Here is a 4,798-nt window from a genome sequence, read left to right as displayed (position 1 = left end):
GCAGTGGTAAGAGGCTTTTAGAAATTGTTTAGCTCCTCTGGATTGCAATGTTTACATCGCCTAATTGCTATTGGTTCTACTTTGAACAAGGCTATCTACAGTATCAGAACAATTTTGTATGAATTCACCAAAAACCATCTTCTCTGGTTTAGACATTTCTTCTTCACTGGGCTTTTTCTGCTGTAAACCTACTAATGCAGGCACTTGGTCTTTGGACGCAATTGTTTTTAAACCACAAAAAAAAGCTTTTCACATATGTTTGACACTCCAAGCTGGTTTAAAATGTAGCATACAGTATTGGTACAGTGAAACTGCGAATGGCTCATTAAATCAGTTATGGTTCCTTTGATTGCTCGACCCCGTTACTTGGATAACTGAGGTCATTGAGAGTCAATTCTTGGATGAATATTTTCCAAATCTATTTTGGCTATTTGGCTATTTTTCTTTTGGTTGCTTCTTTTCATGGTGGTGGGTTGCAATTTCTACTCAAACGTTCTACAAGAGATATATCTTATAATCTGCTGGACTTTCCTTCAAGACAATCTTTTCCCTCTCTCCTTTTTTGCTTATAAATTTATTGTCTTTGGCTGCACCCCCACAGAGATCATACATAAATTGTAGAACACTGTCTCATTCGGGGCCCTATCGGGTGCTACAGCACCAACCTGTGCAGACTTTCCAAATCCCTTTTCCCTCTTTTGAATTAGGACTTTCCTTCATCCTAGTGGCATAACTCCTTTTTGGTACTTCGCAACATAAACAAAATCTTCATTAACAAATGTCCAGCTAGGTTCAAAGTAAATTGAATGGGGTTAAAATAAAAACCTCAATTTCCCAAGTATCCTCTTTTCCAGACTGGAATCCCCATTCTCCCGGATCTTCTACCACAGGCAGCAGCCTATATGAAACTGGGCCTACTTCTCCAGTCTGGAGCATCCATTTCAACAGGATCCTCTTCTCTAGACTGGAATCTCAATACAACCGGACTTTCTTATCTCGTCTCCAGATTCCATTTCCTCCGAATTACCCACCACCTGGAACCTCTCTTTCCACCGGATTCATTTCTTCAGGTTAGAGTCTTAATATATATATTTTTGTAATAGGAACATCTACCAATGCTGGTCTTTTTACAGAGCCTAATCCATCACATAGTGCTTTGGCTGATATTTTTTCTTTTTCAGTATTTTAAACCTGATCTGCTTCTTAACTCAATCTCTAAGGATGTTTCAATTGTACAAAACGCTAAATTGAACGAGGAAATATAAATATACAATAATCACATGCAGACAAATTCTTTCCAAATAAACATTTAGGGACTTTTGTAGATTTGTACGAAAACATAGCCTTATGCTGTAACCTTCTTACACCACTGCTTTCCACTGTCACCCTCCTTCTCCCCCTGCCTTATACTGTCACCCACTGCTGTATAGCCTATTGTGAACTAGGATTGGAGGGCGCCTGGGCCAACCGCTGACTGTATGTACCTTGCAATATGGACATCTCTGCAAACTAAGCAATGTGTGCATTTATTGGGGGGGGTCCATGTACCGTTAAAAGACACTCGGAAGATGATTTTAAACCATTACATCATCATTGGCTTGTAAATGTCTTTCTTTCCATTCCAAATGAGTCTGTTCTTTTATATTGCAAGTGGAACCAATGCTCCTCTTTTAGGACTTCTAATCTGAACATGCCTTGTTCAATTTTCCATGTCCAAATAATCATTGGAAACAATATATGGACATGTCAAGTTTTTCTACAAGTAGGAGCAATCTTGATCCAAAGCAAGAACTAATTATTTATTACCACCAGCTACTTACATAGTGTCTGCATATTACACAGCACTTTATTGAAAATATTTATCATTCCCATCGGGTCGTGACCCAGTAGAGCTTACTACCATACTATCGCAGGCTGTATTCCAACAACACAAAACACACGTTAGGATTACTGTCAACAGAAGCCAATGAACTTACCACTATGTCTTTGGAATCAGGGAAGATAATGCTTTTAGTTTCTCAAGTGTGTTTTTTTCCAAAGTTGATGTTCCAAGTAGGCGACTAGGATATCCTACTAACATTAATTTAGTTACTGCACATCCTGTGACCACTGACACTGCTGCAAACTAAGCAGAGAAGGAAGGTCCGGCTATTCCGATGTTCAACCTCTAACGAGGAACACAACTAAAGACATTTTCCTTGCTTCTAGTATTTCTTTGTTATAAAGAATATGGTCACCACTCGACCATATGAATAATAATGACAGAAAACTTCTTGAAGATGTTTACACAAGTACAATGCTTTAGGAGTAAAAGAAAAAAGGGGAAACCATGAGCCCAGGTTGGAACAAACTTTATTATATTTTTCATTTTTTATTTCTACAGCCCTGTAATGTCTACGGAATCTCAACAACCAGACTGTACTTTTAGTTGTCTTCACAGATCAGATGTTTTAGGAGGCTTGTCGTATTGTCCGGAGTGCAGGCAAATTATATAAATATTGTACTTGTTGACAGTTAAATATATATATATTTTTACATTACCAATCACAATAACTGGTTGTAACACTTTACCATGAGAACAGAATAGATTATTTTTTATTTTGAAAAATGCTGACCTATACTGTTTTTCAATGGTAAGTAAATAATTAACTTAAATGTATTCAATGTTTTTTCCACCTGAACATCTACCAGTTATTTACTAAAAAAAAATAAAAAATACAAATCTGTTGTATGGTTACTGCTCATCGGGATGACCCTATATTGCACTGTAGCAGCCATATACAACTTCACTTCTGCCCTTCTTTGTAGTCTTTTATACTGTGCAGTATGTACTATTTGTAGTACATAGTTAGTACATATACATAGTACATAGTAGTTAAGGCTGAATAAAGATGTGCGGCCATCAAGTTCAACCTTCGTTGTTAATGTGCATGATCTATTTGCTACATCCCTTATATACTGTAAACTGAAATCTGATTTAAATATATTCAGATTACGATTGTGATTTGTAACCCTGGATGTGTTTGCCCAATAGATGATTGTCCAGCCTGATTTTAAAATAATTTATTGTCTCTGCCGACACCTCTTCTCCAGGAAAATAGCTCCACAATTTTACTGCCCTGACCATAATAAAGTTTTTTCTTTCAAGGGTAACTCATAGTCACTTGTTTGAGAGTCCTTCCTCAAAGCAATAAAGGTGCCTAACCGTTCGATATATTGGCCCCTGATGTATTTGTACATGTTAAGCATGTCTCCCCTTAAACATCTATTTTCTAGAGTAAAAAATCCTATTTTGTCCAATCTGTCGTCATAATTCATTTTCTCCAACACTTTTATAAGCTCTGTTGCTCTTCTTTGGACTTTTTCCAGTTCTATGATGTATTTTTTGTAGTGTGGGGCCCAGAATTGTACCAATGCTTTGTAAAGTGGCATACTTACATTTGTGTGCCTATTCTCCATTACTCTTCTTATACAGGCTAGTATCCTAAAGTTGCTATGTGACACTGAGCGCTACACCCCAGTTTGTTGTCTATTTGAACTCCTAGATCCTTTTCCAATTCTGATTTACCCAATGCCACACCACTTAAGTTATAACTAGCACACTGGTTAGGTCTCCCAAGATGCATAACCTTGCATTGATCCACATTGAACCTCATTTTCCATTTTTTTTTTGCCCACTCATCTAGTTTATTTAGATCGCTCTGAAGTGTAGATACATCCATGTCTGTTCTAATTACCCTGCTCAGTTTTGTGTCATCAGCAAAGATTGAAACATTACCGAGTATACCCACCCCAATATCATTAATGAATATGTTAAATAAAAGAGGCCCTAGCACTGAACCCTCGGAAAGGTACAATCACTCTCTAATGGACAAAACCATATGCACTGCAGGTGGGGCAGATGTAACATGTGCAGAGAGAGTTATATATAAATGATATCAATTTAAATTGCACCAGCATTTTCCATTGTGCTTTACAACTAGGAACAAAACAGTTATCATGAGAATATGTATTAACAGACAAAGTAGTTGAAGTGATACATTCTACAAACTGTTACTTCTGCTCCCAGAAGTCCATGGCAACAATTAACTGATTGGAGTGTGCTAGTTGTGGCATTTGTGGGGGAACTCCGCTTTGTGTGTCCCCCTGCAGTAGCTTTAAACAGAATGTGGTCAGCATCCCAGCAGTTGTGATGCAGGCGTTCATTATACTGATGTCGGCATCCCGTCTACCATCAGAACACCAGCGCCAGAACTTCTAAAAGGATCAGGCTGCTGTTGCCGGAAGACAGACGGCCGGCTTCCCGACAGCTAGCATACTGAACAGGCTAGCTAGCAGACGGGGAAGGAGGGGGTTTGGTTTAGGAATTACTGTGGGGACTTATGGGTAAGCTACGTGGGGGGATTAGATTTAGGCACTTAGTGAGGGTTAGAGTTAGGTTGCAGGGTGGGGGGGCTTAGGTTTAAGCAGTAGTGGGGAGGGTTAGGCTGCAGAAGGGTGGGGGTTAGGATCAGATTACTGCAAGGGAGGATTAGGGTGAGTGGGGTAGGGGGGGAGCGTTAGGGTATGTAAGGAGCCCCTGTCATTATTCTCCATTATCAGGGCTGTATTTCGACCGCTGGCATCCTGACTTTTGGGATATCCTATGTATCCCTTTACACGCTGGTGCATTTTTCACTTTGGGCTAGGGGCATATGCTGCAATTTTTATTTTCATTTTTTTATACATATTGTATACACCAGTATAAAGCAAATCTTGATACAACATTATATTATACTATTTTAAGTGGCATATATCT

Source organism: Crinia signifera, unplaced genomic scaffold, assembly GCF_055691185.1.
Source record: "Crinia signifera unplaced genomic scaffold, ASM5569118v1 HAP2_SCAFFOLD_821, whole genome shotgun sequence".
NCBI classification, from domain to species: domain Eukaryota; kingdom Metazoa; phylum Chordata; class Amphibia; order Anura; family Myobatrachidae; genus Crinia; species Crinia signifera.
Note: the sequence above shows the minus strand (reverse complement) of the source record.